The sequence below is a fragment of the Paroedura picta genome, chromosome 2 (assembly GCF_049243985.1).
Source record: "Paroedura picta isolate Pp20150507F chromosome 2, Ppicta_v3.0, whole genome shotgun sequence".
Lineage (NCBI taxonomy): Eukaryota > Metazoa > Chordata > Lepidosauria > Squamata > Gekkonidae > Paroedura > Paroedura picta.
The window spans coordinates 114,811,293-114,837,606 of NC_135370.1; the positions used below are offsets into that span (position 1 = coordinate 114,811,293).

At 41.4% G+C, this 26,314-nt stretch overlaps 1 protein-coding gene across 4 annotated transcripts in view; it reads left to right on the plus strand.

Moving 5' to 3' along the window:
• The window catches only part of LDLRAD3 (low density lipoprotein receptor class A domain containing 3), a 170,888-nt gene that overhangs the window by 63,031 nt on the left and 81,543 nt on the right, over nt 1-26,314 (plus strand). The gene's annotated exons all lie outside the window — the stretch shown is intronic.

Here is a 26,314-nt window from a genome sequence, read left to right on the forward strand (position 1 = left end):
ACAGTCTCATAATTGGGATAGCGTGTGGGTTTGGCCCAGCAGCAGAGCCTCACCTCCTCTCTGTGTTGTGTGACAGATGTGACTGGCTCAGGGAATCCTCCATCAGTGCGTCCTTGTATTGTGGTCTGTCTAACCATTCCTCACCAGTTCATGGGCAGGGCTTCCCCTGGGGCTAATCACAGTCTCAGGGCTGCAATACCTACCCAAGAACGTCTGCAAATCCAGAAATGTTTAAGGCGTCGGGTCCAAAACGTACAGGGATCTTTGATCAAAATAAGTTATGGTAGCTTGCTCATACATATTGTGGGTTTCAAGCTCAGAACAAGTTTGAACTTGAGTTTCCCACATTCATTTTAGAGATGGGCTATATGGATTCTATAGGTTACTTCGACTTTATCTTGGAGAATTAAGAAAAATTAATTCTGGAATGTGGTTTGCACCCCCCCCCCTTACTGATTAATGGTTTACACAATATGCAATTGTTTTCAATACCTGTGAAAAGGATTCTTGATATGGTCATATGATTCAAGTTTTCTTTCTGTATGGTGTGTTTTTCATTTGTGCACAAGTGCACAAGAGTACTAAAAACTCTTATATAGTTTCAACCAATGCTTTTGTGTGGTGGTATAATGTTTAAAAGTATAATTAACAGTGCATGTGTAGAAAACTGAGAACATTATGAATGAATTAATGGAGTATCTCTTTCATATTGTTACTCTACAAAGAAGATCAGATGCTTAATATCCCAAATCCATTGAGCATGCATATTCTTTATGAAGGTAGATGAATGAAGAATGTACTGTGTTTCCTTTTTGGTTTGCAATTGTATCTTAAATTAGCTGTCTGGGATTGTAATTATGAGTCCTGAGATCCTGAATTTTGCCAAGATTAGGTGCAATATAACATCCTTTCCATCCACAGAATGCAAGTTTTATTGAATAAAAGTGTGTGTATGTGTGAGTGAAGTGGATAGAGGTTTTCTTTCCATGGCAATTTTGTCATTCTCGTTGTTGCGTGCTATATAGAAGGTTAATGAAGCATTGCTTAAAAAGAACTTACATTTTCTTATAAATCAGCAATAGCCTTTTAGTGATCACATATGGAATTCAGGCTATTCTTTTATCTTTGAGAATAAGCTGGATCCAGCAAGACTTTGGCGGTAATGAATAGCATAAAATTTAAATAGCTACAAAACCACAGTTCATAAAACTATTTTCTTTAGTTGGTTAGGGTTAAGATTGTCAATTGATGTGACTGCAGGAATTGTTCTTTTTTCTCCTAGCCAGATTAGATTATAAAATATTTTAGGTAGGTCATTTTTATTTCACCCAAGTGGAGATAATCATCCTGTTCATTCCTCTCCCTATACTGCTGTCTTTTACCTTAACTGGTCTCATGAATAAATTTAAAACTGACATAGAGGGAATAGAGCCTGGGAGCAGGTGATTCATTTCCTGCACTGGCCTATAGTTGACAGGTGAGCTCAGAGGAAGCAAAAAAAAAAAAAAAAGCACTGATAGAGCATGAATTTCAAGCAACTCTTGAGGGTTGTGGGCTTTGATTTTTATTTCATTTATACTCTGCCTTTCCACTATAACATGGCAGGATTTTGTGGCTTACCAAAAGATTGAATAAAATCAAAAATCTAGCAAGCACAACAAATCTCTGATGTAAACATATAAAATTAAAGAATAACTGAGCTCCAGTTTCTCACTGGGGCAGAACATTCCATAGTAGTAAGGGTGTACATTCAGCTAAACCAAGCTGAAAAAATACCCAAGGGATACCTTATAGTTATTTTTCAGGTATTAATTCAGACAGATAACAATTTAGAAATTTTTTCACCTGCCTGAAAGACATTTGGGATTTTTTGGGACCACTGAATACCTGCAGTAAGAGAGCATTTAAAGGACTCTTAGTTCCTTTAAATGCCTTCAGAATGAACTCTCCATTGGAGAAGGCATTTATAAGGACATGGTTAGCAAACGGTATTTATTTTAAAGGGACCACATTCCTTTTAAAGTTTAAATGCCCTTTCCTTTACTGGAAACAAAGAAGAATGGGAGCACCTTCTTTGAAGGCTCATAGAATTGGACCCCCTGGTCCAATAGTTTCATACTTGGGGGCTGTTCTGAGGAGATGCATCAGAAGCTATGCTACAAAATTGGTGCCTCTACCTCAAAATACAGCCCCCTGAGCCTCAGATGCCCCCGGATTGAATCTCCATTATATTCTATGAGGACCATTGACTATAATGGGCCTCATTAGGCTATAATAAAGCCCCCAAAAATTCAGCATTCCTGAATATTTACTGAATCTGAATACCATACCAGTCTTGGGATTTGGGAATATCAGGAAATACATCTTTTTAAAAGTTCAATATACCTGAATTCAAAAAATATTTTTTTTGTGCACCCCCAGTTATGAGCCAACCATCTTACTGTAGTGGTTAAGAGTGGCAGACTCTAATCTGGAAAACCAAGTTTGAATCGCCTCTCCTCCACATGAGCTTGCCCTACCTTTCTTACAAGGTCTGTTGTTAGGAGAGGAAGGGAAGGTGATTGCAAGCCACTTTGAGACTCCTTATGATAGAGAAAAGGGGGATGTAAAAACCTACTCTTCCACAGTGCAGCTGATACATCTGAGAATATCATGGTTTATTCCTCTAAGGATTTAAATTATCAGTCACTGGATCACAGACTCACATATAGTTCTTCACTGTTAGTAATAGTCTTATGTGAGAAAAATCTTTTTTAGTTCTTGTTGACTAGGTGCAGACTATTTATTATTATTCTTGGATTTATTACCCGCCTCTATCAGTCAAGCTGTCTTGCGGCGGGTTACACAATATAATACCCCCTTTAAAATACATAAAAACCATTAATCCCTTATTTAAAAACATATTTGACTTTAAAAGTATGAATTGCATCTTGAATATTGTGAAGCCACTGGTGTTATCAATTGAAGCTAACCATTATATATTGCCTATGTATTGCCACAGAAATCAGGAAGCCTGCAGCATTTTGCATTATTTAAAGTTTTTGAATAATCTTTAAGGATAATCCCATAAATACTGACTTAAAACAATCAGTTGTCAAGGTTATAGCATGTGTGAATATTGCAAAGTCTTTTAAGTAAGGCAGGGATTAATAAATCAGTCAACCACAAAGGATCAAATGTGCTATGATTGCTCTTGGTTCCCCCATCCTCCCCTCCTTTTTCAAAATCAGTGTCAAATTCAAGGGCAGTCCCAGCGTGGATATGATTTTTTAGGAAGACTTTCTATTAATAATAACTGTGTACCCAGATTAGGCATTCCTGGCTCCTGCCTCGCCTCCCTTCCTGTTTTGTTTTTGTATTTAATCTGAGCATGAGCAATAATGTAATGGCGTAACCTACCCTTTTCAATATGTTGTGCAGGTGATCCCCACCCCCAAGCCTTCTCAGGAGCAATGCAAATTAAAAGACAGCTTGGGAACAAATGGTGCTTCCTTGTACCTGTGTTTTAAGTGTGCCACTTCAGGCAAGCATCCTGGGTCGTCATTTTCCTCCCCCCTTCCCCCCCATACAGTTCATGTTGTTATTTTTTAAAAAAACAAACCCTCAGTCCTCCTTATGTTGTAAAAATAACTCTTTTGTTTTGTTCTGTTTTTTGTACTTGGGGAAAGCTACCAGAGGCTGCTGGACTAAATTAACAATGTTTGTAGCCTCCTTGCCTGAAATTGACCAAGGTTCCATTTCCCTTCATGAAATTTACAGAGTGTTTTGTTGAATGTTCAGTCTTGCTGGAGGGGAAGATGGGGAAGCGGTGTGTACGTTATGCTTGTGCTACTTTGGAACTACATTATAACATAATCATGTCCAAAATCTTTAAAAAATACAGCGGGGAGTGGAGAAAGGCAGGCAGAAACTTAACCCCAACAAAACAGTGGAGATATTGGTTGGGGAAAGTTCTCCTTTTCTGAGTGGGTTTGAACTTCCCCAAAGGAGCAGGCTCATAACTTAAGGGTAGGCCTGGTAGGCCTGGGCCTCCTCTTGTATAAAAAGATGGCATTGGTAGCTAGGAGTATATTTTACCGGTTTCAACTAGTTCCTTGAAAAGAAAGATCTTGCCACTGTGATACCTGCCCTCATAATGTCTTGATTAGATTACTGCATTATGCTGTACATGGGGCTGCTCTTGAAGACTGTCCAGAAACTATAGCTTCATTGTTGGTTGTAGTGGGGCTTAGGGGCCATATCTCTCCTGTTTTCACCTACATTGGCTCCCAATTTGCCTCTGGTTCCAAGTCAAGGCACTGGTATTGACTTTTAAAGCTCTATACGATTTTGGACTGGCATATCTGAAGAACTGCCTGCTGTTTTAGCAGTCTACCTGGCCACTCCAGTCATCAGCAAAGGCCTACTTTGAGTCAACCTGTCATCTGAGGCAGCCTGAGAAAAGGCCTTCTTGGTCATGGCACTCCTTCCCTAGGGAGATTCTTCCTAGTCCTATTCCCTTTGTGTGTTTTTATAACTTATTTGTTTTAAATATAGCATTTTAATCGTTTTTTAATGTTTGAATTATGTTTAGTTTGGAATACATTAGCATTTTAATGTTCACCATCTTAGACATCTAGAATTGGGCAGATAGTCAGCATAGAAATGTTTGTTTTTAAATACACTCACACATACACACTTTGTTAGCATCTTGCTTCTTCATTCAGATGTAGGGTAGTTCAGCATCTTCTTTGTATCTTTGAAAATAGAGAATTTCCTCACTATTCCAGACACTGACTGAAATACCTACTAGTAGCCAATACAGCTATCTAAGGCAGTGGTCCGCAACCTTTTCTAGGCTGCGGACCGGCGGCAGCGGGGAGGGTGATCACCTGGCCGCGGAGGCAGGGAGCCGCAGCCCAGTGCCAGGGCCTTTGCGGCCTGGCACCGGGCCGTGGGCTGATGGTTGGAGGCCACCGATCTAAGGTATCTAACCATACTGATTGGTTTTGCTTCTAACGAAAACACTTGGAGGGGAAGGGGTGATTCTTGACCTAGAAGGCTTTTTCTATTATTTTTTCTGAAGTGGAAGCTGAAATTACTTTCTACAAATATGGAGTCTCAAATAAAAACTGTGATAAAATGTGTGACTAGGCCAAGACTACTTCTCTCTGGTCACGTTGGTGAGATATACAAGCTGCATCTGTCTGTAGTAAAAGGGAGTTCGGATGAGATCCGGTCTCCAGAGTTGTCAGTCTAGCAGTGAGCATTTATCACATGCAAATAAAACTAAGAAAAGGGGCAGCAAATAAACAAATATAGTATTATAAGGGGAAAGGCTTTAAAAATTTAACTTTTTCTGAATATTATAAAGCAGTTTCAGTTGTTTACTGTTCAGAAAGGATAACTTTGGAACAGCAGGGGTTCTTTTCCAAGTGTCTGGCCTCAGAGTGCTTATATTTAACAGTAAATCTCAGTTTTATTGGAAGTTGGCTTGTGCTGCCACACTTAATTTGTACACTGTGTACTGTTCCTTCCCTCACAAATGTGATGATCTTCTGTGACAAATAATCTAATAATATGTGAGCATTGAAAATGGCTTTTGTCAGCTAATGAACAACAACTACTTAGAGAGATGGTAGGTTGCTGCTTTTGTCAGCTAACAAGCAGCAGATGGTACAGTTTCAAAGTATGGTACAATCATCTGAGCTTACTGCCTGACATAACAGGAACCCAAATTAAATCTGGACCAACTAGCCAACCATTTCTGATTATAAATCCCTGTCCCCCTACTTTGGGGAGTGGGAGATACTTCTTTTTTGCCAGTTCTGCATGTTTTCAGAAATGGGTCTATAAACCAACAGTGACACCCAGTGACCAGCTGCATTAATTTATGTTTTTTTTCCAGTTATGGCCTTCATATGTAGAGGTTACACCAGCAAAGCAACAATAGTCTGTGTAAATATGGCAACTGGCAAAGGTCAGCTGGACAGTAAAAAACAGGAAAAAATAAAACAAATTAGTGAATCATGGCTTTCTGGTTAATTAATTTACATAGGGGTCATTCTTCAGGCCCATTTCTGGAAAGTGAATGTATTTGTTAAAAATTTGAATACTGTTCACCAGTCATTCACAGATGGTAAGGATTCAGTTTAGAATATAATGAAACGTTTAGAATGCAAGTGGCTCAATCTGTGACTCACTAAGGATAAAACACAAGCAAATTTCCACTCACCCTGACCCAGATAGCCCAGGCGAGCCTGAACTCATTAGATCTTGAAAACTAAGCAGGGTTGGCCTTGGTCAGTATTTGGATCAGAGACCACCAAGGACTACCAGAGTCTTGACACAAAGTGAGACAATGACAAACCACCTCTGAAGGTCTCTTGGCTTGACAACCCCACCAGAAATTGACAAAAGTGAGCTGTGACTTGATGACAAAAAAAAAAAAAAAGTTGTCCACTCAATGATAATTGCCAGCAGGAGCCATTTTAGGAGATGAGATTGTGGGTATTTGCTAGTGTATTCATAGGAAAGGTAGGCTTGGGCATGCATAACCACCAGGGGATTAAATCTTCCTGATTTGCTGGGAAATGAGTGCCATTATGTAGGCATCACCCCTTATGGGTCAGTCCAAAAATTAGGATTTGTAAACAAGCGCCCAAGGGTGAGATGTGAAAGGGTATTGTAAGTAAGCTACTCAGAAGATTTACTGGCTGAAAGCTTTAATCTGGGTTTTAGAACCCCTGCCCTTGGCTCTTGAATACCCAGAATTACTAAAAATCTGGCATCCATTTAAAGGGTGCAGGTTAGCCAAAAAGTTGATAATGGAAGATAAAGGAGAGTCAGTGATCTTAAGGTAGAGTCTCTGGTCCTTTTGACCAACCGGCCATTAAAAAATCAAGAATATCACACCTGGGTGTTATGTTCCCCCAAAAGCCCCAAAGGAATCTTACTTATCACCACACCTGCTTTGACCTGCCACCCAGCTCATTAAGTGTACTTGTTCTATTCATTTCCAGAATCTTGGGAAATAAGGGAAGTTTTATTTATGTATTTATTTATTTGTTTGTTTGTTTATTTATTTATTTATTTGGAGTCTTATACCACCCGTTCTTTGCAGCTCTGGGCGGTTTACATTGAACATTGTATAACTTTACATGGAACATTATACAGTCTGTAACATCGTACAACTTTCAATAAAACATTATAACAGTTAAGTACATCGTGTACTTTTCAATAATCGTCTTAATAATCTATGGAAACATTTATAATAAAATAACAACACCTTTTGGATATCAGTTTTTTCAGTCATGGGAGGGTGTCTGAGTGGGGGACCAGCAGGTGTTCTGAATTGGTTGGCGTCAAGCGAATTCCTGGTGGAGTAGCTCCCTTTTGCAGGCCCTCCAGAACTGTGGAAGTTCGGGCAGGGCTCTGATCTCTTCAGGGAGTGCCTTCCACCAGGTGGGGGACAGGACCGAGAAGGCTCTGTCCCTTGATAATATGTGGCATATCTGAACATTGGGAATCCACTATTAGTGGACATAGTGATAGAGAAAAGCGAAGTTATTTTTAAGAGGGAATATCTTCAAGGAGGAGAGGCCTGGCTGGAAAGCAGCATTTTACAGGCCCTGAGGAATTTTGATAGCTAACATTAAAGCTAAAATTACTAAATTTACAGTATCTGTATTGTTTCTGTAAAAGGAGTCCTACACTTAGAACTCTTTGAGAATGTCAACACATATTTATAGATTGGGATAATCTGTTAGATAGTATGATTGGATTTCTGAAAATATATTAAGAAAAGCTTTCAACCAGAGGCTCCTGAGTAAATAATTGTCATGCAGGGTTAGAACACACACACACCTATTGATCCTTACCATACGTCTGCTCTAATATTTGGCGCCAGCAGACCTGTTGCCTCTGATAGAGCGCTGCTGCTCGACCTGGCCACCAGGAGCCAGCCTGCCCCAAATGGCACCAGGCCTGGTGCCTGGCGCCCAACCTACCCGTGGCCCTGCCATCTCCTGACCACCTCCAGGGACATTAAGCTGCCGCTGCCAGCGTGATGCCCTGGATGCTGCCCACACCTCAGGTACGTCACCTGCCAACTGCCTGCTCTGACTGCGGGGGCCACTAGTGCCCATTGCTTTCCTGGATGCAATGGGCTTTTTTGCTAGATCAGTAACTGGAAAACTAAAAGAAAGCCAAAACTAAGAATAAGGGGAAATGGATATAATGGAGCTGTTGAGGTTCTTCAAGGATTTGTATTGTGACCAGTGTAATTTAAATTATTCATAAGTGACCCGCTGTCGGGTAAGTAATGAGACAAATTTGTTGTTGTAAAATTATGTTGGCTTTGGAAGGTTGATGCAATATAGGTTGATTAATAGTAGCTATCTAGTAGTCTTCATGGAATCCTCTGGTTGATGTAGCACATTTTCTCACAGCCCTCCAAAAGCCATTAAAATGTCCTAAATATCCTAAGTGTCCCACGGTATGTAGAAAACTCTGTTTGGAAAATTGCTCTCATATATCAAGCCGTGTTTCCCCTTGTGATCCCATAGTGACAGTGCAGTAGTTTGGTTGAGCAAGTTGTTGGAAGTTCTCTTTCCCCTAATTACTTTCTAGTGTCCTTAGGGTTTGTAATACAATGTTTTCTAGATCTTTATTTTGAAAAAAACAGTTGCCAGCAGCAGCATTTATGGTCCTTGGCATACTTGTGCAACAGGTTTTTCTGCCTCACAAATTAAGTGTAGAACATTTAGAAAAGAACCATATTAGTTATATACACATTGTCAGAAAATAATAAATGGTTTTGAACAAGTATCTAATAGTTTAGATCTTGTGAATTGTGTGACAGAGCATTATTCATGGGATTCCTGAACAGGCAGTATCCCGTAGAAGATATGGTTGTGTCATCCATTTTAGTAAACCTTTTCTTGGCAATTTGATAGGCATTTGAATAGCCTTTCTCCTATACTGTCTGCCATAGTAGTTTTGTTTTCCTTTATGGCTAGAGTTCCTGAAATTACCAAATTAAATAGAATTGCTAGTTGATGATCAGTACAAGCAAGTTTCTGATTGAAATGCAAGCTGGGCATGGTTTTAATTAGTCTTCTATAAATTTTGTATGCTAATTTTTAGATTACTGTATAGATATTTTAATAGATGTGATATATTCTGTAATATCCTTGTCTGTTGTAAATTAAATCCAGCATTTGTTTGCTTGCTTTTTAAGTGAACAGAATGGGTATAAACTAGTAGCTTTATTTTTAAATAACACTGAAATTTCACCCTAAGAGAGAATGCAAACCAATAAAGCACTATACATTTCCCCCTTAATTGTAGCTTATGGTTTTTTTTTTTTTACCTTTTTTGCTGGAATCAAAGGTATACTGTAATGGTTTTGTTTACAGCAAAGGGCAATAAAGTAACACAGATTGATCTTTTGGAAATGTTAGCTTTGAGCATTCACTTACTGCTGCCAAGTGTTTTTAGAAAGTAAGTACAGCCAAAAGAGGCTTTTATACCCTGCTTTTCACAACCCAAAGGCATCTCAAATCAGCTTACAATGACCTTTCCTCTCCCCTCAACAGACACCCTGTGAGGTAAGTGGGACTGAGAGAGCCCTGCGATAATTGCTCTGTAAGAACAGCTCTAAGACAACTGGGCCAAGGTCACCCAGTTGACTGCATGTGGAGGAGTGGGGAATCAAACTCAGTTCTCCAGATTAGAGTTTGCTGCTTTTAGCCACTACAGCACACTGGCTCTCAGCAGCAGAACTTTTGATTGGCCACTGGAGATTTGACCCTTGCCTTTTCTGGTTATTTAAATCTTAGGTGGTGGGGGGTTAGTTGACTGAATTCAAGAAGCAGTTTAATGCCTCCTTATGATTGCCTTGAAACTGGCTGTGGTGTGTCTGCTTCTAAAGCAACCTACCGTTGACTAGGATATCACAGTAATTACCATCCAGTCTCAAATACTCCATTCTTGAGGAAAGTGATGTATGGTGGCTGGACATCTTCAAGCCTTCCTGGAGAAGGCAGATTGTTTAGACCCAGTCTGGTTTCAAGCCTGGTTATGTGTCTGAAAAAGCCTTGTTTGCCCTGGTGGATGACTTGTGCTGGAAGACAGAGATAATGCAATTAATTGTCTTTCAGTGTCATTGATCATGGTACCTTTCTGGACTGCCCATATGGACTGGGATTGGAAAGCACCATCCTGTGGGTAGTTCTTGACCTTCCTGAAGAGCAAGTTTCAAAAGCTGCTGTTGGGGAGGGGGCTACAGTTTTGTCACATTTATCTGTCCCATTTACTAGTGGCTGAAGACTTTTTTTGTTTTGTTTAGCATTCTCTCAGTGTTCTCTCCTTTCTAACCAATATTTTTGTTTTGTATATATTTTGACTCTATTTTAAACTCTTCATTTTTTATTATAATGGTCTTATAATGCGTTTTTATTATAATGTAATTTTATCCTATATTGTTGCAATTAAAGATATAGATAACCTTTAATGGCAGGCAATTATTAGCCACCTTGGTGGCCTGTGTAAGGGCAACAAGATGGCCTGCATATACGTTTTATGAATAAATGCTTGGACTGTTTATCGTATTGTGTTTGCTTTCTGCTCTTCTTGAATACCAACAAGATTTACTCACACACAACAAATGGCAGTTTGCCAAAGCAAATTAGCATTGGTCTGAGCAGGGCTTGATCCATTGTTTCTTTTTGTGTCTGTTTTAAAATCTGAAGCCTTAAATGTTTTTCATTCTGGAGTACTAATTTAGGAATGCTAACCATAGGAAAAACAAATTGATGAAGTTCTCATGCCATAAAAGTACAGGAATTTTCTTCTTCATGGTGCCTTTCCTCAGCAGTTGAACATCTATCAGTAGAACAGATAGTATGATATGCCATTTTCTGTTTGATTCAATGTTGGGCATATCCGATTATAGCCGGGCAGCTGACCGCCCTTTAAGATACAAGGTGGAGATAAGCTTTCTAGTTGGCCTTCTCAGTGAAGATCACCATAAGGGAGCTAGTGGCTTTTAAGGGCTGAGCAAATGCATTATTTTTATTTGCTTGAAATTTGATATGAATATCTGTGGTTTGATTTGTTTGCTATGGAGCAATAAATCTAAATAACTATATTAAGGTATTTATTTTGACATTTTCTGTGCCCTCTATCCAAAGAATGGACCTTCCTTGGGGCATCTATATAATAATAATAATAATAATAATAATAATAATAATAATAATAATAATAATAATAATAATAATAATAATAATAATATAAAATGCTATAAAAGTTAATTAAAACCCAGCATTAAAAATTCTATCAGATCATTAAAAAAACAAACCCCCAAAAGCAGGCTAAGCAAGCTATTAAAATGGCATTAAAAGATCAACCCAAGGCTTAAGTGAACACAATTGTTGTGACCTGTTGTCTAAAAGCAGTATAGGCACCAACCTCAGGGGGAAAGACATTCTGCAGGTGAGGGGCTTCTGCTATAAAAGCCTTGTTGCCTCTCAGCTCTCTCCAGAGGGCGGAGGCTCAGAGAATAGGGTTTCTGAGGAAGAACTGAGGTAGGCTGGTGGGAAGAGGTGGCCCTCCAAGGATAAAACCTTAATAAAAAAAAATAGAACCACTTCTGGTTCTGGTTCTGTGAAGCATTTCCACAAATAAGATCCAGAGTGATGGTGCTATTCCAGCATACATGGCAGTTTATGCAGACCCCCCCCCCCAACTTGTATGCCTTGTAAGATTTTATACATCTGTGCAGCACTGCATAGGCTTTCGGTGAAATATATTCTACTTTCAAAGGAGGCTCAAAGCAGCTTACAGTCACCTTCCCTTTCCTCTCCCCACAACAGACACCCTGTGAGGTGGGTGAGGCTGAGAGAGCCCTGATATCACTGCCCGGTCAGAACAGTTTTATCAGTGCCGTGGCGAGCCCAAGGTCACCCAGATGGTTTGCATGTGGGGGAGCGCAGAATCGAACCTGGCATGCCAGATTAGAAGTCCGCACTCCTAACCACTACACCAAACTGGCTGTGTAGATAGATCTGTAGACAAAGATAGATATCCCATCCTGGGCATCTTGTACAAATGTTTCTCAACTTTAAAAGTGTTAAAAGTACACTTAAAAGTGTACATTAGTACTATTTGATAGTTACCTCTGTAACAGCTGGCAGGTGGTACAGCTCTTGCTGGTAGGAGGCAGCACAATCAGTTGTTGGTCCTCTATCTAGTGGTTGTACTTCCTTTTGCAATTGATAGCATGATAAAAAACATCAGATCTTACTCTTGGTTCAGTACTGTGAAAGTGAAATAGGTCTATGGAAACTGGAATATGCCCTTGGGGCCTATGAAACTGCTAACCAGTCTGTTGGCAGCATGATTCTGATGGTTTTTTAAAAGAAATAAAATCATTTGGAACATGAATGCTGTAGGGAAATAATAGAATCATAAAATCATAACCATAGAGTTGGAACGGACCTCCAGAGTCATCTAGAGTCACTAACCACCCCTGCACACTGCAGGAATCTCACAAATCTCCAAAGAACTTAGGACAACTTACATGGCTCCTTTGGCTTCCATTCTTTCATTACAACAACCCTGTGAAGTTGGTTAGACTGAGAGAAAATGACTGGCCCAAAGATACCCAGCAAGTTTTATGTTAGATGCTAGTCCAGTATGCTTCACTATTACAGTTTGTTCTCTGTGTGGCACTTTGCCCTGTTCTGTTTTGTTTTGCTTTTTATTTCTTGTTGTCTTTTAACCACAAACACCCCTGGTAAGTTGGCATTTTGATTAGGAAACTAACCCTCTATGGATGGGATTGACCCAGTAGGAGGGGTGGGATGTCAGACTGTTGATTTTCTCAATGAGCACACAGTATTAGTAGCAAAAAGTTTATTCAGGCAGCGATATGAAGCTCATGATTATTCTTGCAGAAACTGATTTTATAGCCAATACAGTGATCAATATAAGCCCAGAAATCCCACTCCCAATTGATAACAAGCAGGTTTCCCATGTTTCCAGGGAAAGCGTGCAAACTAGTCTTGCACCCCAGGTGCACATGACATCATTCTTACAAGGCTGACTCAAGGTCCATCTCACTGATAACATCCAAGCTCCCCTCTCCCACAGTTCCATCCTCCCAAGAAAAAATGTCTATTAGACTACACAAACGAGCAAGCAATGCAAAGCTATAGAAATAGTTAACCTTCCCAGACCTGTTCCCTATTGTCAGAGGACAGTGCATAGAATAGAAAGACCAAATGATCATGGTAAGAGGCTGATGACAAGGCAGATCCTGACTTGGGCACGGGTGCCTTTAATGGCCTGGGACCATCATAACTTTGGGACTGCCTCCATCTTCACCTCAGAATATATTGAAGGTCCCTGTTTCATGAACTGCCCACCCTGTGTTAACAAAGGCAAGGGCCTTCTCAGTAGGGGCCCCCCTCCTGTGGAGCCAACTGCCCAAAGAGGTGTATGTCTTGCTGGACCTCCCTAGTTTCCTCAGAGCATGCAAGACTGCTCCCTTTCAGGTGGCCTTTCGGTGATTGTCATCCTCCAGGTTGCTGGTATACTTCAGCTGTGTCTTCACCATCCAACCATTCCTGCTTGGTGGTGGATAGATTTAAATGGAGATAGGTTTTCAACTGTATTATATTTTAAGATTATATATTGTATCTTCGTATTGTTTTATTGCTGTATATGCTTTTAGGTGCCCTGAGTCCTGTTCAGGGGAGAGGGTGGGATAGGAGGATAGGATAGGAGGCCCTTTGAGGGAGATTGTGAATCTATCCCTTACAATGGCGGAGTTCCCTGAAGGGCTTAAGGAGGCAGTGGTATGTCCTCTTCTGAAAAAAAACATCGCTGGACCTGCGGGACTCCACTAAATACTGCCCAGTCTTGCATCTTGCTTTTCTGGGACAGGTGGAGGAGTGGGTTGTGGTGGACCTTATTCTACCTTATGTTGGGTGACCAGCCAGATTCCTCCCCTCCCCCCCCCGGATGTTTTTTTTCTTTACTTTTTTATTATATATAAAGCGTTTACAGAAATATGAAAAAAGAAAAGAACGGCCAGCTAGTAAAGTAGTTATTGATACATATAAGAACATAGTCTGATATTATCTTAAGAAGTATATAGTCCGTTCCCATCGCATATTAACCCTAACCTAACAGTTACTGCTGTCTTTCTTAAGAAAGTCCAGGTAATTGCTCCACTGTTCGTCATATTCTTCCGGTGGTTTCTTATTATCCATGTTAGTGAGTCTTGCCATTTTTGCTAAGTCCGCTAATTTGTCTAGCCATGTAGAAATAGTTGGGGTCTCAGTGTATATGAAGCGCTTACAGAAAGATGAAAAGAAAAAGAAACAACCAGCTAGCAAAATAATTATTGATACATGTGAGAGTATAGTCTGTTATTATCTTAAGAAGTATATAATCAATTCCCATCGCATATTAGACCTAACCTAAAAGTTACTGCTGTCTTTCTTAGCAAAGTAATTATTGATACATATGAGAATATAATCTGTTATTAAGTAATATATAGTCAGTTTCCATCGTATGTTAGCCCTAACCTAAAAGTTGCTGCTGTCTTTCTTAGACACTTGCTCCACTGTTCGTCACATTCTTCAAGTGGTCGCAAAAAAAGGAATTGTGCTCTTTTCCATGATGTATCTGCTGGTAGGTCTTGAAATATTTGTACTTCTTTATCCACCAAATTCAGCGTCATCATATTTCTTGCAGCCTTGCTGTCAGAGCTTACAAAGATGTCTCTTGGTTGTTTCTTGTGTGCGGCCGCCTTTGAATAGACTCTGTATACTTTGTCAATCCGAATCTCTTCCTCCTCTAAGTAGTCTTCCAGGCTTTCGGTGATTTCCTTCCTTAGGTCTGTTTTCCCAAATTCTTCTGGATTTTTACGTTCCTAGCTTTAGATTCTACTTCCAGGACTTCAGATTTGTCTTCCGCCACTCTCTCCTGCTCCTGTTGATTAGCTTCCAGACATTGGATTCTCATTTGGTGTGTTGCCAGCTGAGTTGTGTTTTCATCAGCTATTTTTTTCAAACCGTCGATTCTGTCTGAGAGCTCTTTCTTGGTATCTTGAATCTCCTTTCCAACCTTTTTGACTACTTTCAGTATCTCTGAGTTGCCCTTCCATAATAAACGATACATCTGTGCATTAGTTAGGTTTTCCATTGCTGTAAACAACTCACCATATAGTCACAGATCACAGACAGGGCGCCTCACGAGAGTTCAGGCGATCAGGAATTATCAGTTAGTCAATCTCCATATTCTGTCAACATCTCCCGCTGGGCTCTCCTTAATAAATTCTTAAGTTCTTCCTTTTGTTTATTTTAACGAGTGTATTTAAGAAGAAGAAGAAGAGTTGGTTCTTATATGCCGCTTTTCCCTACCCAAAGGAGGCTCAAAGCGGCTTACAGTCGCCTTCCCATTCCTCTCCCCACAACAGACACCCTGTGGGGTGGGTGAGGCTGAGAGAGCCCTAATATTACTGCTCGGTCAGAACAGTTTTATCAGCACCGTGGCGAGCCCAAGGTCACCCAGCTGGTTGCATGTGGGGGAGCACAGAATCGAACCTGGCATGCCAGATTAGAAGTCCGCACTCCTAACCTATTTAGCTGACTTGCCTCCCATCCGAAGAAAAAATTGCCTTGCAAATTGATTAGGGGGGAAGAAGGGGGTCTAGTGCCTGGCTTTAAAGAAGAGGAAAGCAAACAGAGAACTCACAGTCTTTGCATTGTTGATTTGCCAGACTTCCGCTCTTTTCAAGCTGAGAAGAGATGGTCTGGGAAAAATGCAGGATTTTATGCGGCTGGTCGTTTCAAGATTAGAAAGTTATTTTCAACAAGGACGGCATTATGGCCCCGAGTACAAGCAGTGGTAATCCGGAGAACTTAGTCTCCGCGGATCTGTAGGACCCTCAGGATGCTGTTCCCGGTTCCTGGGGCAACCAGTGAGCGAGATTTGCGCATCCCGCTCCGGTCTGCCAGGTGCTTCTGCTCCTGGCCCTCTTCTTGGCTCAGGAGCTCGTTACAGAACGGGCTAGCATGGAGCCATCTTCAGTCGTCTCCACCCCGGATGTTTTTTCCAGCTGTTTGGAAGCAGTGACTGGATGGCTCAGGCAGAGTTGTCTGCAACTCAACCCCTCCAAGACGGAGGTCCTGTGGCTGGGTAGGAAGGGGTAGGATGAGGCAGCACACCTCCCATTCCTGGATGGGGTGCAATTAACACATGCACCAGTAGCCAGGAACTTGGGGGAGGAGAGTGGGTATATATTTGCTGTGTGGGCGGGGGAGGGGGAGTGGGTTATATATTTATTATCCGTCATCTTGATGTTGTGTTTTAACTATGTTTTGATGGGTTTTATGGGAATTTACTGTTTCATGGATTTTTGTAAACTGCTGCGAGACATTTGAGAGTGGTGATAAATAAATATAAATAAATATAGTCTTTGATGCCTCCCTTTCCATGGAGGCTCAGATCATGAATGTAGCCCAGTCAGCATTTTTCCAGCTACGGCAAGTGTGGCTACTAGCCTGTTCTCGGAACACTTGGCCACAGTGATCCATGCAACATTCACTTCCAGATTTTTATGTGATTTTATGGAGTATGTTGTTCATATTGCTGTAAGCCGCCTCAAGACGACTTAGTCAAAAGATGTGGGATATGAATGAACGAACGAACGAACGAATGAATGAATGACACATGTAGTAGAGTGATCTACAGGAGCCTTGTCCAACTTTGTCATATGTCAATTAACAAATTATTCTTGTTAAATTGAATAGCCTGTGGTATAAATCTCTGGAATATTTTGCAAGTGCTAGTTTAAAACAATGACATCTGACTGAAATGCATAAATATACTTTCTATTTTTAGGTAAGTGACACTAGTGTCATATTGCATGATATGGGGGGAAAGAATAGAAACTGTGAGCTGTTTCCTGCTGGCTCTTGACAAGCATTTGCCTGTGCAGAAATTCACATTGTGCTACTATTGAAATCTCTCAGAAGTAGATAGTATATTTCATCGCATATCACTGAATAGATGAATGTCAGAAAAATGAACCTGGTGTAGAATTCATCTTCTGGCGCCTTATGCTACTTTGCAGGCAAGCAGATATAAAAAAAGACACAACATTTGTAAACTTACAGTATTTACTTATATTCCCTCCCCCCATTCAATTATCTTAATTCCAATCACTCTTGTATAGTATGTTATATTGAATTATTTTGTTATGTTTAAATCCATGCCAACCTTTAAAGAGTGAGACTTGCATTTTCATCTCTAGTCCATCATTTGTGTTGTGACAGTGCCTCATTCCAGAGGAATATTCTAGATAAATAGAATGTGTTGTCTACTGGAGCCTATCAGGTTTTATTTGCAATTCGTCACTGTTCCTACATAATTCTCCAAGGAATCATTTTACTAAGGCTACAATATTGGACTAGCATCCAGGAACTGAAGACCAAATTCTCCCACTCCTACAGAGTTTGCTGGCTGAACCTGGGCTAATCGCATTCTACCTAACCTACAGTATAGCCCTAATTAGCTGTGTTAAAAAGTCCTCCTGAATAATTCATTTTTGCCTAAACTGCAGAAAGCGAGGAGGGTCAGTGCCTTCTAGACCTCATCAGGCAGGCCATTTTAAAAGGTGGGGGTCCCAACAGAGAAGGCACATTTACAGGCAGTTGTTAATTTTGCCCATTTGTAGGGTGGCATGACACTGCCACGGTAGAGCCTAGAAAGAGAAGCAGTGTGGCAGATATGAAGAGCCTATGCCTTGAATACCTTTAATGAGTCTGGTAACTGATGGGTAGACATTGAAAATGAATGACTGCAGCATAAGAGTAATATGTATGCTCCACCTAGCTCTTTATAATAACTGAACTACCACATTTTACACCAACAGGAATATCTGTGTTACCTTTGAGGGGGATACCTATGTAGAGTGTATTATATAGTCTCGATGTTACCATGGCATGGATTCAACTTGTAGACTTAGTTGTAAGAAAGCATTTTTTGCAGCTGTATTAACTTGTTTCTCCAACAGCAAGATCGGATCCACAATAACCTGTAATGGTCTTAACGGAGTCAGCAAGGGTCCCTTGATGCTCCATCAGAAGTAGAAAGCATAGTGTTCTTCTAGGTGAAGACCTTTACAGCTAGCATCATTCCTCTCTTGCCTGGTTATAGTTTCAGCTTGGTCACTTTCAGCTATTTTGCAACATCAGGAGATTTAGACAGAGGGATATAGAGCTGAGTGTCATCAGCATATTGATGCCATCCAATTCCAGAGCTACCAGTGACTTCTCCTAAGGGCTTTACACAAAGATTGAATAACAAATGACTTGATCTACTGTATCAAAGGCTGCACACAGAACAACAAATAAGCATGGCCTTTGTTTACATTCATTAAGGCTATCTCTGTTCTGAAGTCTGGGCTGAAACTATACTGAACCAGTCTGAAACCAGAGGGCATGAGTTATCCAAGATCTCTGGAGCTTGTTGTGCTACTGCTCTCTCAGTTTTTCCAGGATGGGCAGATTAGAGGCTGAGTGATAACTGTCCACATTTTTCTGTAGGGATTTTTTTTAGTAGTAGTGGCCAGTAGTGGCCAGGGGCCATGTAGTAGTGATAGATTTGTGTTGGTCATCACAGACTTATGTATGTGGTTCTTAAATGATTTTAGGAGGCAGGAAGGGCAAGTATTCAGCACACTACAGACAGTCTTTATAGATCCCAGAGTCCCATCATGGTAACAGGGCCAGAGATCTATAAAAAGATCTAACAAAGTATTAGGTATTTCTTCTCCCTGACCTGAGTTACAGATCAGAATATAGTTGTGTAATTTTATCAGCCCCCCCCAAAAGAAAGAAAGAAAGAAAGAAAGAAAGAAAGAAAGAAAGAAAGAAAGAAAGAAAGAAAGAAAGAAAGAAAGACCTCAGCAAAGGTCCTGTTCCTGAGATAATAAAGGCTCAGATTTAGGAGTCAACAGGTGTTGAAATACTTTAAACAAGTAGGATAATTATGAGCAAACTAATGCAATTGTTGCAGAAAGCATTTTTTTGCCTCTGTCAGCTCTGTTTCATAGGTCTTCCAGTGGGATCCATAGATCAGTCTGTTGGATTAAGTACTAGTTTTCTGCCAGAATCTTTCCAGCCCTCTTTAGGTCTCTGGAATCCATTGGAAATCACATGGCCCCATTCATTATTCTGCTATTTGTTTTAAAAAGAACAGTGAACTTCTGCCTTCAATTTTCCTCCCTGATTGTGCAGATTGCTGGGAACCAAACAAGCAGTATTGTTTTCATAGAACTGATGTTTAATAGAACCAGCAGCTCTCTGATAATGACTCCACACAAGCAGTGCTGCTTCAGGCTGTGTCCAGCGTGTTGTGATAGAGTAGCATGCCCTACCACTTCCTGTGTCCCCACAGGGGACCGTTTTCGGTGGTGATTTCTGTCCGCCCCAGATTTCTGTGTCCCCTCAATCCAGCCAGAATGGAAAGGTTCCACCTTGTGGGGGGAGGTGGTGGAGGGGGTGTTATATGTATGAAGGTGGGATTGTGTAACAACTACTTTAAAAATTGTAAATTTTAAAAATGCCCCATTTGGCTTCACTCTGCCCTGAAGTGCCACAGAGCTGACTGGGGCATTTTTTTTTGTCTCTTCCGGGATGCCATAAACAGGTAGGAGACAGGCCTCAATGGCCTGGCTTTTCCCTGTCCACATGGGTCTGCACCTGTATAGGCCATTTTGGCCCCTGCAGCAGACTGGGAAACATGGAAATTTCCGCATTCCATTCCCATGGGACCACGGAGGTCCTAAATTGCACCAGGGCCGGGGTGGCACCAACATCATATGGAAGCGGGGATTAACCTTGCTGCCATACGTGTCAGCATGGTCTTTTCCACCCATGCGGAATCGGTCTGAGAGTCCTTTCCTTGTTGTGTTGGATCTACTCATGCATTTTACTTGGCTTCTGCAGCAGACTTGCCTACGGATTTTCAGCAGTTACTGGTTGCCGTCAATCTGCAGAGTAGAAAGGGACAGTAACCAGGAGAAACCCTAAAGTATTCATTAATTTATACACCCATTCAAGTATGCTGATAAATTTCTGTAAGATTTTACTGGCTTGCTAAATCAAAAGAGAATAGCTTTTTGTAATCTGCCTAGCATGAGAGAGAGTCATGGTTGGTTACCAATTTAGGAGGCAAGTTTGCTCAGAAGGGGTTGAAACTTGATTCATAGACAACCTTTGAAAATTGCTTTGTGACTTCCAAGCTGAAAATTTACAAGTTCCAAAGAGGACCCCAGGATATAAGCTTCTATCTGCATCATTGGAAAGAAACCATGCTGTGAAAGAAACCATGCATCTAGAGGGATGATGCCAGATAGCCTGCCCTGATATTCTGGAGAAGTGTGCTAAGTGGCATCCTGGCAGGAAACAGATCAGTCTTCTCCTGGCATATGGAGAACTTCCCCAGTCTTGCTGACAACAGAAATTGTTTATTTAAACTGTTTATTTACTTATTTAGTTTTTTGGAGAATGAATAAAAATTGGTTTAGCAAAATAGACTAGATCGAAACAGATGTGAAGCTTGAGGCTAAACTAGATGTGACGTGAAATCTCATGCATCTTTCCCAGTTTCAGATGGACGTGTGCTTAAGTTGAAGAACAGCAGGAGGGTAAGGAAGAGGGGGAACAGCTGCTGAATACTGTTCACTGTTCAGAGTTGCTTCTTTGCTCTAAACCATTGGTCCATCTGCTTTTTTCCCCCTTAGAAGAAAAGTTACAGACCCTCTGTACAATGGAGAGGGGCTGATTACAAGCAGAAAGTATTGAATAGACCTGCTCCCTGCTGTTCTTCTGTTCCACCACACAGCCTCCTGAGATGGATTCTGGTTTTCCATTGGAAGAAGGATAACCATTTTATTTTTATTTTATTACATTTTTATACTGCCCTCTCTTGTGGCTCAGGGCAGTTTACAATGAGAATTCAGAGTACAGTACAGAGAACGTATTATAATTATGATTACCTTGGCTGGATTTTAGTACCCAACTATGCGTTCATTTTCCTTTCTGCAATATTCGTATCCTATACTTGCTAAAATATTCGTGGGATGATAACACTTGGACACTAGAGTAAGGGACTCGTGGAGATCTCACCCACTTTGTGAGAAGAATAAAAAAATTAATTGTGTGGAGAAAATGCTGGATTTGAATCCCCACGCTGCCTTAGAAGCACGTTGGGTGAACTTGGGCCAGCTGCACACTCTCAGTCTAATCTACCTCTCTGGTATGGTGTGACAATAAAATGGAGGGGGAAAAAAAGAAGATATAAGGTGCTTCGTGTTCCCAACTGGGGAGAAAGACATGATACAAATGAAGCAAAAATCAATGAGGCCTAGTGCCTCGGGTGCCCTGATTTGGGTGGCCCAGCCTAGCCTTGATCTGGTTAGTACTTGGACAGGAGAGCACCAAGAAAGTCCAGGGCTGCCATGCAGAAGCAGGCAGTGACAAGCTACCGCTGTTCATATCTTACCTTGAAAACTTTACAGGATTGCCGTAAGTCTGCTGGAATTCATGGTACTTCCTACCACCAGTGTCTCTATACAAGCTAGATGCTTAAGGCAGCTGAGCTTGTGAAGTGCAAGAAGGGGATAAGGAGTAGGAAACGTTAACATGAATCCCGAAATCCTCAGTAAATAAAAAATAGTTTCTCTAACATCTGTAAACCGCCCGTGGCGCTGCGGGCGCCACTGACTAAATAAAACAGTAAGGGGTCCTGGGGCGGGATGAGTCCGGGATGAGGAAGGGTCCAGATTGGACCCTTCCTCATGACAGACAATCGGAGGGACCAATTGGCAGGCGCGAAGCGCCTGCCAATTGGTCCCTCCGATTCCAAGCCCCAGGAACTGCGAGCCACGCGCAGCGCGGCTCGCAGTTGCTCCCAGCCTGACGCCTCTCGCCGTGTCAGGCCACCGCCTGAGGGAGCCCTCGGCAGTCGCGCGGAGCGCGGCTGCCGGGGGCTCCCTGTCCGGCAGCCTGACGCCGCGAAGCGCCTCTCGCCGCGTCCGCGCGGCACGATCCGCGGGGGTGACTTCCGGCCGCGGCCCGACCAGCGGGCGTGGCCTCCGGGCGCGGCCCGACCCGTGGGCGTGGCTTCCGGGCGCGGCCCGACCCGCGGGCGCGGCTTCCGGGCGCGGCCCGACCCGCGGGTGTGGCTTCCGGGCGCGGCCCGATCCGCGGGCGCGGCTTCCGGGCGCGGCCCGCAAGCGAGGCCAGAAGCGTGGGCGTGGCCCGATGCCCTGCCGGTCCCCAGCCTAATAAAGGTTGGGGACCACTGCCTTAGCTGATGAGTCGCTGGAGGTTTCGTCTGCCTAGCCGATCAATTCGCTTACTCAAGCATCCGAGGGTAAGCAATTCTCTTAGTAAAGCATTCCCCTCCAGGAAAAGGCTAGCGCCCATTGTATTCCCACATACAATGGGCTTTGCCTCTAGTATATATATATAACATATTGTTAACTTTTAATAAATACAATTGTGTATATTCCTTATTTTAAAAACAGACATTGTTTATGATTGTACATAGCTTTATGCATACCTAGATATTGTTAATTGTATTCCTTTGTTTCTGAACAGAATATATTCATTTATTTTCTGATTTCTATTGTTTGTGAGTATGTTTATGCACAGTGGCTTTTCTTCCTAGGGCAACTTAGCTGACCGTTCCCCTCAACTCCTCCCCTTTTTAGTGAACTGCTTCTTGTGTGATTTGCTTTGAAAAGTTAGAATTTTACAATTTTAAAAATTCTGCTTTTGGTGTTCCTTAGTTTTACTTACTAAATGAGCAGAAATAATTTTATGGGCTGCCTTTCCTATAGCAGCTGTGTGTTTCACTTTACAAGGTGCTTTTTAAAGGCCACTTGATTCTCCGGAGCTGTCTGAGACACCAGATAAATTGTGTCTTGGTGCTGATTTAACCTCAGAATAATGCCTCTGCAGCGGAACTGTTGGAGCTGGGCACAGCCATTCTTCGTTACGGATTAGTTTGTGACAGTGAAACATTGCAGTTCTTTTTACATGATCCAGAACCTGTTCATTGTGGCTGCTACTGTGTAATAGGTACCAAGGTTGTAATCAGTCAGATTTATCATCATTATTTGTCATCCAGCTGAAAGCAGCACACTCGGTGCAGCCTCTGCTTGTTCTGTATGATTCTTACTCAAGGATAACCTGAGGCAACAGTCTTGAATGTAAAAGGTTCTGATAAATTTAATGCATACTGGTTTATTTATAATGGTGATTAATACATGATGTCTAGTCTAACACCTGTTTCAGTAAAGTCCTGCAGTATATAGTACAGCTCAGAAAAATATTTCAGCATCACATCAAAAAAGACCTGATCAATTGTGTGATCAATTATTGTACAGTACTAACTATACGTAGACCAAAACAAGATGCTTTAGCCATTAAAAGAGTAGGTGTTTTGGTTATTATAAAAACAATATATGAAACAATGAGATAACTTTTTTAAAATTTTAATTATTACAACTTGTGTATATTAGGTTAGGTTCTATAAATTAAAATGGATTAACCGAGCACTTTTTTGAGACTTTATCCTAGGACACTACAAAAATATTAAGTTAAAATAGAAAACAAATTAACAGCAAGTATTTTTTTATGTTTATTGATATAGCAAGTGACCAGTAAGAGAAATTTGGAGATTTTGACAGGTTCCTTGCTAGCGTATGTTACCATAATAAAAAATTTCAACATGTAAACTGCTGTATAGGCTGCATTCAGACTTCACAAGACAAATCATGATTTGTTTAAAATGCTGTGTATTGAACAAAGTTTTGTTGATCTACTATGAGCCATACGTAACAAACTATGGTTATTTGTTAACTCCAGTGAATTGGCTGCTCCTTTTTTGCCTGTAAGCAGAATCTTCTGGTGTTATCTCAAGCTTCCTTAAGTAGCCTGATTATTGGCAAAATAATTGTAACAGATTAGTCCAATATATGGGCAAAAAGGCAGCTTACAAATAAAATCATCAGGAATTATCAATAAAAACAAGCAGGCCATTAAAGCAGCATATAAAAAAGGAGGACGCTCTCTATGGGCAGAAGTTGAGTTGTGATCTGCTTTTGATGGCACTGGTGTTTTATGTAGAGCAATTTGCATCATGTGTGTTGGAAAACTGAACAAACACATGATTAATTCTTCTTTCCCCACACTGCTTTTTAAAAATTTATCTCAGGAGACACATGGTCCTAGCTCTTAGTGAGGACAAAGACTAGCATCGAAGGTTGTTTTGAAATGAGAAGGTAGTTTTTTTTCTGCTTCTTTCCAACGCTGACTCTGTCTGTAGAAGGAAGGGTAGGCAGTGCTGTTTGCATACTGTGATTTAGAATCCCGGTTTAACACCCGCTAACAGATGTGTGGCATTTTTGTTTTTGAGGGTTTTTTGTTTGTTTTGGCAGCCTGCATTTGGACATTACAATAAACTGGAGTTTAATCAAACTATCGCTTATTGTTTTGCTTCAGTGTAGCCATATATAGATTTGTGGCTTGTGACTACATTCAAGCATCATCAAGTAAGTGTCAACTGAAATATCTATAATAGGGTAGTCAATCGGTAATTGTGTCTGTATGCACTTTGTGTCATATGGCTACCTTATTGTATTCTTTTTTTAAAATGTAGCTGGAAAAAACATAGAACAGATGAAAAAGCAAGTTTTATATATGCTCTGAAATGTAGTAATATGTTCCACTGTTACTGAGGCAACAGTGTCGTGTTTGCATTTTCTGTAATAGAGCAGCCACCACTCAGTTGCAACAGACTTTTTTATAGAGAGAAATTTACCCCCTGGTGGAAGATGACTAGAACAAGGCCTCATAAAATAAACCACAGATGGAACAAATCATTGCATCATTTGGTTGTATTTAAAATGAGTTGGTTATGATTGTCTTCAGGAGAAAAAGAACTCTGAGGAAAATGTGCCTTTTGCTAATAGTGCCTGAGAGGGAGATAGAATAAGGATTCAAGCTTTGGTGCTCTGGCTTTCCTCCAAGGCCCCAGTGCCTGCTACCCCATTATTGGATTCAAGTCTTTTTTCTTTTTTGTTGTCGTGCCCTCTGATGCAGCCGAGGAACATAAGCCCCCTTTCCTTCTCAGTATCCATGAACTACCTGCGAGTAGCTCTATACTTTTTCTTTCTTTCTTTGGTCATCTCTGTCAAAACTGAATTACAGGAAAATATCCTGTATGCCATGGCCTTTCAAATAGTAGTTTGCTGCCGTGTATGAGTTGAATGAGATCAGAGCATCAGTCTTGAAAGGTCCTGATAATACTTTCTGATTATATTTGTATTTTGAGTTCATGTTTGCAGTTGAGTTTAGAAAGGTATAACTGTACTTGGTATGGAACTGGTCATTAGTACATTCTAGTCATGTAATATGTTTTACTAATAGTAAAGCTCGTTGTGTTCTGTAATACAACAGGTGCTAGCTTGTGGTTTGGTGTGAGTTTAGTGCCTTACTTGGACCTATTATACACGGAGGGGAAGGTCCGCATTCGAGGTGGAATGGCAGCAGCTAAAATCCAATAATGCACGCCGCAGGCGGCAGCTGGGCGCAGAGTTGATGTAGGCTGCCGAAAAAGCCGCGTTAGCGAAATGTGGAAGAAAGTGGAGATTCCCGGGCGACCAGGGCGCAACCAGAAGTGGCTCCGGAGTGGCCGCGTGCATAATCGGTGAGGTCCTTCCAGGTGTGCTTGCTCTCTCCCCTTCCGTGCCCTTTGGTTCCGCCGGCAGGGCCTGCGCCTGCGTGTGCTGTGGCCACGCTGCTTGGCGGCCAAGCCTTGGTCAGCACCGTGCTTGCCTCCCTTCCTGTTTGCTCCGCATCGCCGCCTCGTCGGCCACAGCCAGTGGCTGCTCTGGGTTTTGCCGCCGTTGCATTCCGTCCTGTGCATTTACAGTTTGCTTCGCTTCTTCCTCCGTGTTTTCCATGCAACCGCCAACCGCCGTTTCAGCGGCCGTGCATAATAGGCCTTGGAAGCTGACAACCCTAAGAGGAGGTCTCTCTGTGCACTGCAGTCTTGACCCTAGTCAGGTTAATGCACACCTAGGTAGTGTGGGATTCCAGAACATGAACCTACACCAATCTGGCAACTTTGCCTCCTCTTTGCAATGTTTTCTTGACCTGAAATAGATCATGGGGTTCTATGTGGTTGGTTAGGTGGCTGTGGAAGCATTACATTTTTGTTAATTAAAAAGTTTTGAATGTTG